Source organism: Pipistrellus hanaki (genome assembly GCF_964339955.1).
Source record: "Pipistrellus hanaki genome assembly, chromosome: X".
In the NCBI taxonomy this organism is placed as follows: Eukaryota; Metazoa; Chordata; class Mammalia; order Chiroptera; family Vespertilionidae; genus Pipistrellus; species Pipistrellus hanaki.
This window is the reverse complement of record NC_140524.1, coordinates 71,197,395-71,212,267: the sequence shown is the minus strand read 5'-3', so window position 1 is coordinate 71,212,267 and position 14,873 is coordinate 71,197,395. Positions and strand designations below refer to the sequence as shown.

Sequence of the window (14,873 nt, the reverse complement as noted above, 5' to 3'; positions counted from 1 at the left end):
GCCCTACATTGGATGCACAAATACAGCTGGCTCACCCTCCTCGGTTACACATACAGCCCATGCCACCCTCAGATTCCTTTCATCCAATGAGTGGCTCATATACTAAGGACCCAGGAACAAGGAAACTCGAGAAAACAGCGAAGGTGGGCATCGCCTGGGGGTTGTCAGATTACCCAGCAAAGCACTCCTTGTACTGCGCGGTTTAACCGCCACTGCCAGCAGAGCCTCCCAGCATCTCTCGCCCGACCCGGAAGCAGACACAGCGCCACATTGGGATAGCCTAGCGACCAAGTCCCATCCCGTCATCGGAGGCCTCCTGGGAAATGGAGTCCTGGGGCCATCCTCGCCGCCTACAAGTCACAAGATCCTAAACTACACCTCCGGGTAATCGAGGATTACTTAGATCCTGACCCCAGGACCAGTTTCTTGGTTTGGGGGTCCCTTGGTCTCACTTCCCCTTGGCAAAGTGAGTTCACCCCTTCCTCTGCAAGCCCCTGTTTTTCCTCAAGATCAAAGTTAACATAAAGAGGCAATCAGGGAACTGAGAAAAGAAAAAATGGAGGCGATAAAAGAAAATGAGGTAAATGAACTTATTAGGGTTGCTCTCTGCACCATATATTAGTTTGCATTTTCTAGAGTTTTCTATAAATGAAACCATACAGTACGCACTTTAAAAATATATATATTTTATTGATCTTTTGGAGACAGAATGGAAGACTGAAAAAGAAATGTGGATCAGCTGCCTCCTGCACGCCCCCTACTGGGGGATCGAGCCCACAACCTGGGCATGTACCCTGACCAGAATTGAACCTAACCTTTGTGCATGGGAAGACACTTAACCAATTCAGCCAGGGCCAGTTTGCACTTTTAATAATAGCTTTATTGAGATATAAATTCACATACCATACACCTCCACCATTTAAATTGTACAATACAAGTCAGCCCATTAACCCAGCCAGCATGACTCAGTGGTTGAATATCGACCTATGAACCAGGAGGTCACGGTCAGTTTCCGGTCAAGGCACATGCCCTGGTTTATGGGCTCAATTCCTGTGGGGCTTGCAGGAGGATGCCAATCAATGGTTTTCTCTCATCATTGATGTTTCTCTCTCTCTCTCCCTCTCTGAAATAAAACATATATTTTTAATTAAAAAATAAATTGTACAATTCAATGGTTTTTGGTATGTTATATTATTTTTTAACTGTGGTAAATAATATAACAAAGTTTGCTGTTTTTAAGTGTAAATTTCAGTGGCATTAAGTACACTCACAATATTGTGGAACCATCACCACTGTCTATTTCTAAAACTTTTTCATTAACCCAAAAGAAATTCTGTACCCATTAAGCAATAACTCATTCACTCCTTCCCATGACTCTTGGAAACCAATCTTTAATCTACTTTCTGCCTTGATGAATTTGACTTTTCTGGCTACCATTCATCTATTCATGGACATTTGAATTGTTTCTAACTTTTGACTATTATGAATAATGCTGCAATGAACCTTAGTGTACAAGAATCAGGTTTTGTTCACCTTCTCTATTTTTTTCCTATTTCACTGATAGCCACTTTGTTCTTCATTATTTTTTCTTCTTAGACTTCAAGTTTTACTTGTTCTTCTTCATTGTTTTGAGACCTTTCTGCTGATTTAATAATATAGCTGTTTAGTGCTTGAAAATTACCTGCTAACTAATGCTTTAGCAGAATGCCATAAATTTGTGCTTTCGTTTTCATTCAGTTCAAAATATTTGCTAATTACCCTTTTCACTTATTTTTTTGACCCATGTGATATCTAAAAGTGGATTATTCAGTTTTCAAGTAATTGAGGATTTCCCAGAGAACTTTCTGTTTCTCTTTTTCTGATAACCCGCTACCATTGGTCCAGCCTACTTTCTGTTATTGATATGTGGTTTAATTCCATGTTTTCAGAGAATATACATATATTGTTTGACTTAAATCCTTTTGAATTCATTGAGACTTGTTTTGTGGCCTAGAATATTTATCCTGGTAAATACCCTGTATTTACTTGAAAAGAATGTGTATTTTGCTATTACTGGGTAGAATGTTCTATAAATGTAAACCAGGTCAATTTGGTTAATAGTGTTGTTCACTTCTACTATATCTTGCTGATTTTATACCTACTTGTTCTATCAATTATTGAAATCTCTGACAAGCATTGTGGATTTGTCTATTTCTCCGTGTAGTTTATCAGTTTTTGAGTCATGTATTTTGGAGCTCTTTTATTAGGTGCACAATTAGAAATATTACATTCTCCTCATTAATTCACCTCTTTATCATTATATCACCTTTTTATTTATTAGTGTTACCTTTACTCTGAAATCTACTTTGACCAATATTTTTTTTCATTTTTTTATTTCAAGAAAAATGATTTTAAGTATAATAATGTTACATACAATACACATTAATATCTCAAGAAAAAAGATTTAAAATATGATAATGTTACGTGAAATAAACACCAATTATTCAAGAAAAAATATCTTACATATAATAATCACATGCAATAAACATTAATATTTCAAGAATAAAAGAATTTTAAGTATAATAATATTATCAAAACTGTACTAACATAGTATGATATCACAAAAGTTGTAGGAAATATTAAAAATCTGAAAATAACAGGATTACTTCTATTATATTCTAGTATATGTTTTCCCCCTCTGGCTCTATTTTTGTTCATTAGTTTATATTGTTCTTTTTTTTCCAGAAATGAGTGAGATCATACCATATTTATCTTTCTCCAACTGGCTTATTTTGCTTAGCATGATGCTTTTATTTTATTTTTTATTTTTATTTTTTTAAATAAATTTTTATTGTTCATATTATTACAAATGTTCCTCCCCCCCCCCCACCATTGCTCTCCTCCACCAGGTTCCCACCCCACCCTCTGCCCTTTCCCCACTCCCCATTGTCCTCATCCATAGGTGCACAGTTTATGTTCAGTCTCTTCCCACATCTCCCTCTCCCCTTTTCCCCAAGAATCATCAGTTCACTCCCCTTCCATACCTCTGATTCTATTATATTCAACAGTTAATATTGTTCATCAGATTTTTTTTTTTAATTTCCTTGGTTTTAGATTCGCTTGTTGATAAGTTATATATTTGTTGTTCATAATTTTTATCTTTATTTACTTTCTCTTCTGAAAGAACCCCCTTCAGTAATTCATATAATTCTGGTTTGGTGTTGATGAACTCCTTTAGCTTTTTTTTTATTAGTGAAACTCTTTATCTGACCTTTGATTCTGAGTGATAGCTTTGCTGGATAGATTATCTTTGGCTGTAGGTTCTTACTATTCATCACCTTGAATATTTCTTGCCATTCCCGACTGGCCTGCATGGTTTCTGTTGAGAAATCAGCTGACAATCGTATAGGTGCTCCTTTATAGGGAACTACCTTCTTTGCTCTTGCTGCTTTTAATATTCTCTCTTTGTCTTTTGCTCTTGGAATTTTAATTATGATTTGTCTTGGTGTGGTCCTCTTTGGGTTCCTTTTGTTTGGAGTTCTGTGTGCTTCCTGGACTTGTAAGTCTAATTCTTTCACCAGGTGGGGGAAGTTTTCTGTCACTATTTCTTTCAGTATGTTTTTGATATCTTACTCTCTCTCATCTTCTGGGACCCCCATAATTCTGATGTTGGTTCGCTTGAGGTTGTCCCAGAGGTTTCTTACATTATCTTCAATTTTCTGGATTCTCTTTCCTTCTAGTTTCTGTGGAGGAGTGTCTTCTGGCTCTTTATGTTCCAAATCTTGACTTGATTCTTGCGATCTTCCATTCTGTTTTTAGGACTCTGTATAATATTTTTTATTTCAGACAATGTATTCTTTATTTCTTGTTGATCCCTTATCATTTCTTGTTGATCCCTCATCATTTCTTGTTGATCCCTTATCATTTCTTGTTGATTCCTTATTAATTCTAGTTGATCTCTTTTCATATCCTCATAGGTCTTATCGATCTTTTCTAGGAAATTCTTGTAAAACCTTATAAGCGTAGATTTGAACTCTATATCCAGTTGCTTTTTGTCCTCCATTTCTTTCGTTTGTGATCTATTTCGTTGTCGCATTTCGCAGCTACAGATGGGGCGGAGTTTCAGGGTGGAGCCTACAGCCTTGGCTTCCATCAGCCCTGCCCTATGCGGCTCCTGGGTCTCAGGGTCCTTCAGTACTCGCTGCAAGTGCCTCTGAGAGAAAGGTGCCCTCGATTTTCGCCTGCTACCAAACAGTCTAGGCTTTCCCCCAATGAGCCCAGAACTGGGGTTCAGTTCAGTTGGAAGTGGAGTTGGAGGTGGCGTTCAGAGCAATCTGGAGCCCCTGTCTCCTTCCCGCCAGGGCAATCCCGCAGCACAGCCAACCGTCCCTTCTCTGCGCGCAATGTGCATGTCGCCGGGACCTCCTTTCACGCTCCCCTGGGGTTCCGCCTTACAGCCCAGCTCCCTATGGATGAGCCTGGGTCCGCGGGGTCTGGCCTAGAACTGGGGCTCAGAGCAGTCAGAACTGGGGCCCAACACAGTTGGAGCTTTTACCTCCTTCCTGCTAGGGAATGCCCGCCAGGCACTCAGCCTCCCTCCTCTCCGGCTCCGTCCTCTCCACGCACCGCGTGTCCATACCCTTAGGCTTTTACAGCTCCTCTGCTCTTCCTTCTGGTTTTCTCCTTGCTTCTCATTGTAGAATTTCCAGTCAGTCGACTTTCCTGTAGTTCTGGGTAATGTCCATTTTATATTTTAGTTGTATTTTATTGAAATTGTTGTATGTGGCTGCAGCTAGGTTTTTACCTGGGCAGCCATCTTGGATTCCTCTCAACTTCTGTCTCTTATTTTATTTTTTAATATATTTTTATTGATTTCAGAGAGGAAGGGAGATGGAGAGATAGAAATATCAATGATGAGAGAGAATCATTGATTGGCTGCCTTCTGCACACCCCCTACTAGAGAGCGAGCCCACAACCCAGGCATGTGCCCTTGACTGGAATCAAACCTGGGACCCTCCAGGCCAAAGGCTGATGCTCTATCCACTGAGTCAAACCAGCCAGGGATTTTTTTATTGTTTAAAGTATTACTAATAGTAGTAAATATGTCTCCTTTTTCCCCCCAATTGACCTTCCCCCAGCCTCCCCTATTCCCCAGCACAAGCCCTCACCCCCCTCAAAGTGTCTTGTGTCCATGGTTATGCTTATATGCATGCATACAAGTCCTTTGGTTGATCTCTTACCTCGCCCCCACCTCTCAACCCTCCCTAGCCTTTCCACTGTAGTTTGACGTCTGTTTGATGCTTTTCTGCCTCTGTATCTACTTTTGTTCATCAGTTTATAATGTTTTTTATTATCCATAAATGAGTGAGATCATATGGTATTTTTCTCTCACTGACTGACTTATTTCACTTAGCATAATGTTCTCCAGTTCCATCCATGCTGTTGCATAGATGTACCACTGTTTTCTAATCCACTCATATGCTGATGGGCATTTAGACTGTTTCTGAATCTTAGCTATTGTAAATTGTGCTGCTATGAACATAGGGGTGTATATATCCTTTCTGATTAGTGTTTCTGTTTTCTTGGGATATATTCCTAGAAGTGAAATTACTGGGTCAAATGGGAGTTCCATTTTTAGTTTTTTGAGGAAACTCCATACTGTTTTCCACAGTGGCTGCAACAGTCTGCATTCCCACCAGCAGTGCGTGAGGGTTCCTTTTTCTCCGAGTCCTTGCCAGCACTTGTCATTTGTTGACTTGTTGATGACAGCTATTCTGACAGGTGTGAGTGGTACCTCACTGTTATTTTCATTTGCATTTCTCAGATGATTAGTGACTTTGAGCATGTTTTCATATGTCTCTTGGTTTTCTAAATGTCCTCTTTTGAAAAGTGTCTATTTAGGTCATTTGCCCATTTTTATTGGGTTTATTTTCCTTTTGTTAAGTTGTATGAGTTCCCTGTAAATGTTGGAGATTAAACCCTTATTGGAGATAACATTCACAAATATGTTCTCCCATGCAGTGGGCTTTCTTATTTTGTTGATGGCTTCTTTTGCTGTGCTGAAGCTTTTTATTTTGATGTAGTCCCATTTGTTTATTTTCTCCTTAGTTTCCATTACCCTAGGAGCTGTATCATTAAATATATTGCTACAACAAATATCTGCTATTTTGCTGCCTGTGGCTTCTTCTAAGATTTTTATGGTTTCCCATCTCATGTTTAAGTCCTTTATCTATTTTGAATTTATTTTTGTTTATGTTATCAGTTGGTGGTCTAGTATCATTTCTTTTTCAAGTATCTGTCCAGTTTTCCCAAAACCATTTATTGAAGAGACTGTCTTAACTCCATCATATGGTCTTGCCTCCTTTGTCAAATATTATTGAGCATAATGGCTTGTGTCAATTTCTTGGTTCTCTGTTCTGGTCCACTGGTCTATATGTCTGTTCTTGTGCCAGTACCAGGCTATTTTGTGAACAATGGCTTTGTAGTATAGCTTGATATCTGGTATTGTGATCCCTCCAACATTGGTCTTTTTCAAGATTGCTGCAGTTATTCGGGGTCTTTTTGTATTCCAGATAAATTTTTGGAGAATTTGTTCTAGGTCTTTGAAGTATCCCATTGGTATTTTAATGGAGATGGCATTAAATGTATAGATTGCTTTGGGTAGTATGGACATTTTAATGATGTTGATTCTACCAATCCATGAACATGGTATATTCTTCCATTTGTTCCATGTCTTCCTCTATCTCTTTTTTTTAGCGTTCTGAAATTTTCTGAGTACAGGTCCTTTATCTCCTTGGTTAAGTTTATTCCTAGGTATATTAATTTTTTGTTGCAATGGTAAATGGGATTGCTTTTTAAATTTCTCTTTCTGTCACCGAAACCAGTTTGGCTCAGTGGTAGAGCGTCGGTCTGAGGACGGAAAGGTCCCAGGTTCGACTCCGGTCAAGGGCATGTACATTGGTTGCGGGCACATCCCTGGTAGGGGGTGTGCAATAGGCAGCTGGTCTATGTTTCTCTCTCATCAACGTTTCTAGCTCTCTATCTCTCTCCCTTCTTCCTCTCTGTAAAATATCAATAAAATATATATTTTTTTAAATTTCTCTTTCTGTGAGCTCATTATTGGTTTATAGAAAAGCCATATACTTCTGGGTGTTAATTTTGTATCCTGCTACATTGTTAAATTCATTTAATAAGTCTAGTAGTTTTTGATGGAGTCTTTGGGGTTTTCTATGTACAATATCATGTCATCTGTGATTAAGGACAGTTTTACTTCTTCTTTTCCAATTTGGATGTCTTTTATTTCTTCTTCTTTTCTGATTGCTATGACTAGCACTTACAGTACTATATTGAACAGCAGTGGTGAAATTGGGCATCTCTGTCTTGTTCCTGTTCTTAGGGGAAATGAATTTAGTTTATGCCCATTGAGTATGATATCAGCTGTAGGTTTGTCATATAAGGCTGTTATTATGTTGAGGTATAATCCTTCTATTCCCACTTGGCTATGAGTTTTTATCTAGAAAAAGTATTGGGTTTTCTCAAATGCTTTTTTGCCTTTCTGATTTTTTTTTTATTTGGGTCTTCTCTCTTTGCTTCGTGGTGAGCATGGCTAGAGGCTCATCAATCTTGTTTATCCTTTCAAAGAACCAGCTCTTGGTTTTATTAATCTTTTGTATGTTTTTTGTTTGTTTGTTTGTTTGTTTTATTTCTATGTAATTTATTTCCACTCTGATCTTTAGTATTTCCTTCCTTCTGCTCACTCTGGGCTTTTCTTGTTGCTCTCTAATTCTTCAAGTTTCAGAGTTAGATAGTTTATTATCAGTTTTTCATGTTTTTTTGTTTTTTGTTTTGTTTTGTTTTGTTTTTTAAGTAGGCCTGTAATGCTATGAACTTCCCTCTCAGGACTGCTTTCATTGTGTCTCAAAGATTTTGGATTTTTGTGTTCTCATTCGTTTTTTTCCAGGATGTGTTTTAGTTCTTCTTTGATCTCTTTGGTAACCCACTCATTGTTTAATAGTATGCTATTCAGCCTCCAAGTGTTTGAATTTTTGCGATCATTTTTACTGTAGTTGATTTCTAATTTATGCCATTGTGATATGAGAAGATGCTTGACATGATTTCAATCCTCTTGAATTTGGAGAGATTTTTACTGTGTCCCAGTATGTGATCTGTCTTTGAAAATGTCCCATAGGCACTAGAGAAGAACATATATTCTGTAGCTTTGGGGTGGAATGTTCTAAAGATGTTGATTAAGTCCATCTGATCTAGTGAGTCATGTAGGATTGATGTTTCTTTGCTAATTTTGTATCTAGAGGATTTATCCAGTGATGTTAATGGGGTATTAAAGTCTCCTGCTATGTTTGTGTTGCTGTCAATCTCACCCATAATATCTTCCAGAAGTTTTTTTATATATATATATTTGGGTGTTCCTACATTGGGTGCATAAATGTTTACCAGAGTTATATCCTCTTGTTGTATCGTTCCCTTTAGAATTATGAAGTGGCCTTTCTTGTCTCTTGTTATGGTCTTCATTTTGAGGTTTATTTTGTCAGATACAAGTATTGCTACCCCAGCTATTTTTTTTTTTCATTTCCATTTGCCTGATAAATATTTTTTCATCCCTTTACTTTCAGTCTGTGTGAGTCCCTTGTTCTTAGATGGGTCTCCTGTAGACAGCATATATATATGGGTCATGCTTTCTTATCCATTCATTCACTCGATGTCTTTTGATTGGAGCACTTAATCCATTTATGTTTAATGTTATTACTGATAGATACTTGCTTGTAGCCACTTCTGTATTTTATGCCTGTTTTCCTTCCTCCCTTTCTATTTATTCTTTCTACAGCATTCCCTTTAGCATTTCTTGCATTGCTGGCTTGGTAGTGATAAATTCCCTTAGCCTTTTTTTTTTTTTTTTTTTTTTTTTGTCTGTGAAGCTCCTAATTTCCGCTTTATTTTGATTTATAGTCTTGCTGGATAGAGTATTCTTGGATTCAGTCCTTGACTTTGCATCACTTTGTGCACCTCCTTCCATTTCCTTCTAGCTTAGTGTGTTTCTGTTGAGAAATCATTTGATAATCTGATGGAGGCTCCTTTGTAGTTAACTCTCTCTCTCTCTCTTGCAGCCTTTAAGATTCTCTCTTTGTTAACATTTGCCATTGTAATTATGACATGCCCTGGTGTGGGTCTTTTTGGGATTCATCTTGCTTGGGATTCTCTATACTTGTGTAACTTTTTTCTTCCCCATATCAGGAAAGTTTTTTTTACATTATTTCTTCAAATAATAGATTTTCTAATCCTTGCTGCCCTTCTTGTCCTTCTGGCAGCCCTATTACATGCATGTTACTTCACTTTCTGTTGTCCCGGAGCTCCCTTAGTCTCTTCTCCTGATTTTTAATTTCTTTTCTCCAGTTGCTGTTCAGATTGGGCTTGTTTCTGTGCCTTATATTCTAACTCACTAATTCAGTCATCTGCTTCTTCTAGTCTACTGTTGAAACTTTCCATGGTGTTTTTTATTATAGCTATATCACTTTAGACTACTTCCTGATTTTCTCATAGGTTGTTGATTTTCTTGTCCATCTGGTGTATGAACTGTATGACCATTACTCTGAATTTTTTTTCTGTCATGTTGCGTGCTTCCATTTCACTTATTTCTTTTCTTGTCGATTCCTCATTTTATTTTCTCTTGGGATTGTTTCATTGTCTTCCCATTCTGACTGTCAACAATAGGTTCAAATGTCGAGTTGCAGGGGTCTGGGACATGTGCAGTGGGAGCTTCACACCCCTGAGTTTCACTGAAGAGCTCCGACACCAAGATGTGTGGCTGCCATGGGTTAGTGGGAGCCACGCTCACCCAGGATCAGAGTCACAGGCACTTAGTGTGGCCTCCTGTGCACACCTAGAATCAGGGACCCTGTCTCACCATGCTAAAACAGAGACTCCACTGGCGTGTGCTGAAAACCAGGGTCCCCTAGAGCGTGTCATGAGTCAGAGACCTGTGTCCATGCAGAGGATTGAGTATCAGAGTTTTTGTTGCTTGTTTCGGCCTCACACCGAGAATCAGGGTCCCTATGTATGCATGCACCAAGGATTGGAGTCACTGGTTCTTAGTATAAATGAACTGGGAATCAGGGTCCCTGGTCCGCTTGGGGACCAGGATTCACAGTTGCACTGTGTCGGCAGGAGATCCACTCCTGCCCTGTGGAAAACAGCCTTCTGTGTGCACTTGCCCTGAGTCAAATTCAGGTGGCAATGCCACCCTGTGTGGGCATGGGCCTGGGCCTGCGTTGTGCACTGCAGGAAACAAACTCCCCGTGTCTGTGCACCCAGACTCAAATTCAGCACAGCCCTCCTGTGTGGGCATGGAGTCTGATTGCGGGACACAAACTCCCCAAATTCATTCACCCGGGCTCAAATTCAGCACAACTTCTCTGTGTGGGCACCAGGTCTGGTCACAGGAAACAAACTCCCCAAGTTCGTGCGCCCAGGCTCAAATTCAGCACAGCCTTCCTGTGTGGATTCAGGGTCTGGTTGCAGGAAACAAATTCCCTGAGTTCATGTGCCCAAGCTCAAATTCAGCGCAGCCTCCCTGTATGGGCCTGGAGTCTAGTCGCAGGAAACAAACTCACCAAGATCGCACACCCAAATTCAACACAGCCTCCCTGCATGAGCACATGATCTGGTCACAGGAAACAAACTTCCCGTGTCCACACACCCAGGCTCAAATTCAAGTAGAGCCACTGCTGCTGTATGTGAGCAGGAGGCCTATTTGTGTGGAGAGGGTCTTGCAGTTTCTATGCCATTGCTGTGGGGCTGGTGGTGAGGGGTATTGGCTCTGTGACTCACAGAAATTTGCAGCCGGGGTGTCTGGTGTCTTGGTGTCCATGGGTCTGCAGCTGTGGTCACAGGTCTTTTACCCGTGTGGCTGTAGGGTCCCACTACTGAGACGAGATTGGGTAGTGGCAAGGCTAGGATCCTAGTCTCAAGCAGTTCTGTTCTTCAAGATGGCGTGGTCTCTGTGCCAGTGGTGTCTTCCCTGGAGTGTTTGCAGTGGCAGCGGTGTTTCGCCATCTAAGACTGCCCAGTTTGGAAGTCCTGCAGGATCTAACTGTCCCTAGCTCTCCCTCATACACACCACACATGTCCACACACAAAGCTCTTTATTTGACTGTCTATTTTGAATGATAGCTTTAGTGGATATAGTAATCTTGGTCTCAGATCCTTGCTTTCCATTACCTTGAGTATTTCATGTCATTCCCTTCTAGCCTGTAGAGTTTCTGATGAGAAATCAGTTGTCAGCCTTATGGGAGGCCCATTGTAGATAACACTTTCCTCTTGTTGCCTTTAAAATTCTCTCTTTGTCTTTAATTTTTGACATTTTTTAAAAAATATATTTTATTGATTTTTTACAGAGAGGAAGGGAGAGAGATAGAGAGATAGAAACGTCGATGAGAGAGAAACATCGACCAGTTGCCTCTTGCACACCCCCTACCGAGGATGTGCCCGTAACCAAGGTACATGCCCTTGACCAGAATCGAACCCGGGACCTTTCAGTCCGCAGACCGACGCTCTACCACTGAGCTAAACCGGTTTCGGCTAATTTTTGACATTTTAATTACCATATGTCTGGGCAAGGGTTTGTTTGGCTTCTTCTTGTTTAGGGTTCTCTGTGCCTCCTGAACTTTTATCTCTTTTCTTTACCAGGTTAGGGAAGTTTTCTACCATTATTTCTTCAAACACCTTCTCTATTCCTTCTCCCTTTTTGCCGCTTCTGTAACACCTACTGTTCTAATATTGTTGCAATTCACATTGTCCCACAGCTCCCTTAAGCTGTCCTCCTGTTTTTCTTTTTTTGTTTTTTTGGTTCTCTAATTGAATGATATTTTCAACTCTGTCTTCTATTTCACTGACTCAATCCTCATCTTTCCCTAATCTGCTGTATATTCCTTCCAATGTTGTAGGGAGCGGCTATAGGATTAAGCTTCGAACTGACCTGTTGGCAAAGTCACAAACAAGTCCCAGCTTAGAGGGCACAGCCCTCTTAGTATAATTAAGCTTGACCTTATGACACTCCCTAGATCCTTCCTGGGTAGCTAATGGGCTGTGGGAGGTGCAGCAAGTGCGGCCAAAACAAGTGAAACTCACAAGAACATTGTAAATTACCTTGTTTACCTCTGACTATAAAATAAAGTCTCAGTTTGCAGTCTGTATCTTTTCTATGGTCTCAGCCAGGCACAGAAGATCCACCTAGACCCATCTTATTCTCTTTTTCTGTATTTTCTACATCCTTTGCCACTCCCTCTTAAGCTCCTCGAACCCTTGGCTGTGCTGGCATGACATACGTGGTGCCCAACACGAGCCTGAGTTCAGGGGAACTGCAGTTGTCAGGTGAGAGGCGCTCCAGTGAAGCACATGCAGAAAGCAAAAAGGAAGGTAAGGAGCAAAGTTTAGTGATATAACTAGGTGTAAAACATGGGTAATTCAGGATCGCATGGGAAGAATGTATGTGAATCCATGCTTAAGGCTATATTCTAAGCATGGGGCTGTTCTGTGAGGTATGAACAGCCTTTTGATTTGTTGGATTTGTAAGTAAAACCTGCCCATGGTTTTCTGAGAAAGGAAAGGTAAATACAGAGGCATGGGAGAAGGTAGGAAAACAACTTCATGATCATTATATAGCTGAAGGTCCAGAGGAAATGCCTGCCTCTACTTTTGATCTGTGTTCCCTGATTCAGGACTGCCTAAAGCCCACTCCAGAAAGGGAGAGGATGAATGTGGCAGGGGAATCAAGACAGATGGGGGAAGGCTGCCAGAGTCTTCCGACTCTGCCTGTACCATTGGCGCCTCCACTGCCTCTTCCAGTACCTGGGGCTACAACTCCTGTGGGAGTGAGCCCTCTAGACAATGCACTTCCTCCCAAATATGAGCGAGGATTGGAGGAAGAAAGGGAATAGTGCTGGCATGTTTGGAATTATGGGGGTCTGATACAAACATTTGGAGAGCTTACTGTTGCTCATTAACCTCTCCTTTTACTCCCTAAACAAGCAGAAAAAGAATAGTGCCTTTGTCTCTACTACAGTGGACTCTGCATGAGGCCAGGCAGGCTGGGGAAGATACTTCAGGGGAAAAAAGGGGGAGAAGGATGTTATGTGTTACATTTTTTTGAATTACAATGCAGAAAGTTGTACAGTGGCCTAAAGGCATTGGGCCTCCTGTACAATAGTTTCTGCCAGGTTAACCCAGTGTAAAGATGCACAAACTGGGCATGGTTTGGACCAGATCCAGTAATGATGTGCGGAAGAGATTGTGTGTTGTATCTTTCCAGAGGGAGCAAAGCAGCCAACTTTGGTATCAGAGTGTTATGTGCGTCACCCAGAGAAGCTACTTGCCCTTCATTAAAAAGACTGAGAGTTGCCCCCAATGACAGCAAAGTGGAAAAAGAAGATGACGAAGACTATGCAAGAGACCAAGGTGCCAACATGGGGTCAGCTGAAGTAGTTAACGACTGAAGCCCAGCAGATGGTAGAAAAGCAGGAAGTGGAAGCTACTCCCTCAATCATGTTTCTGGCTAGGCGAGCATTGGTTAGCTGCCAGTCTTATGCAAAGTCTTACACAGCCAAGTCTGCGGACTCTGAATAAATCAGCAAAAGAAATTTACATTTAGTAGAAAAGTATTACAGTAGTTTGATTTCTCTATTGTTGTGTTTCATTGGCATTGTTTTGTTAATAGCCAGAGTTTTGCTCTTGATGTTTAAGTTTTAAAATGTTAACATGTCTGTAGTTTGGGTTTTGCATTGGCATTGTTTTGTTATTAATAGTCAGAGCTTTGTCCTTAATGTTTAAGTTTTACTTTCATTATGGTAGTTTAAAAAAAAAGGGGGGGGGTGAGATGTAGGGAGCAGCTAAGGGTTAAGCCTCAGACTGATCTGTTGGCAAAGCCACAAACAAGTCCCAGCTTAGAGGGCACAGCCCTCTTAGCATAATTAAGCTTGACCTTATGACACTCCCTAGATCCTTCCTGGGTAGTTAATGGGCTATGGGAGGTGCAGCAAGTGCTGCCAAAACAAGTGAAACTCACAAGAACATTGTAAATTACCTTGTTTACCTCTGATTATAAAATAAATCTCAGTTTGCAGTCTGTATCTTTCCTATGGTCTCAGCCAGGCACAGAAGATCTACCTAGACCCACCTTATTCTCTTTGTCTTTTCTACATCCTTTGCCACTCCCTCTCAGGCTTGCCGAACCCTTGGCTGTGCTGTCACAGCACACAATGTATTCTTTATTTGTGTTATGTCATTCTTTATCTCGGACTATTAATTTTTCATAGTTACTATATCTTTTTTTCATACTGTTGAACATTTTTAACATCATTACTATGAACTCTGTTTCACATAAATTCCATATCTCTGCTTCATTTATCTCTTATACTGAAGAATTTGCTAGTTCTTTCATTTGGGGGTTGTTTCTTTGTTTCCTCATTTTGGTTGTCTGTTTGGGTTTGTGACTATGTTTTAGGTCAGTGGCTGGCAAACTCATTAGTCAACAGTCAAATATCAACAGTACAACGATTGAAATTTCTTTTGAGAGTCAAATTTTTTAAACTTCTTCTAATTCCACTTCTTCAAAATAGTCTAGCCCAGGCCATGGTATTTTGTGGAAGAGCCACATTCAAGGGGTCAAAGAGCCACATTTGGCTGAAGAGCTGCAGTTTGCTGACCACCGTTTTAAATAGACACTCTATACCTCTCAATCTCCAGTGCAGGACAGTGTTAAAGGCTGTTTCTGGCTAATTGGATCAGGCAAACACTCAAAGCCTCCAGAGACCACCTCTGTCTACAGACTAATAGGATTCTGATTTTTTTTAAAAATATATTTTATTGATTTTATACAGAGAGGA

General features: G+C 40.3%; 1 long non-coding RNA gene across 1 annotated transcript; it reads left to right on the top strand.

Moving 5' to 3' along the window:
* The first annotated feature begins 273 nt into the window (after positions 1 to 273).
* On the top strand, positions 274 to 14,873 carry LOC311614716. Its single transcript, XR_014793702.1, has 3 exons — positions 274 to 580; positions 12,283 to 12,408; positions 13,301 to 14,873. It is a non-coding gene; the product is annotated as an uncharacterized lncRNA (long non-coding RNA).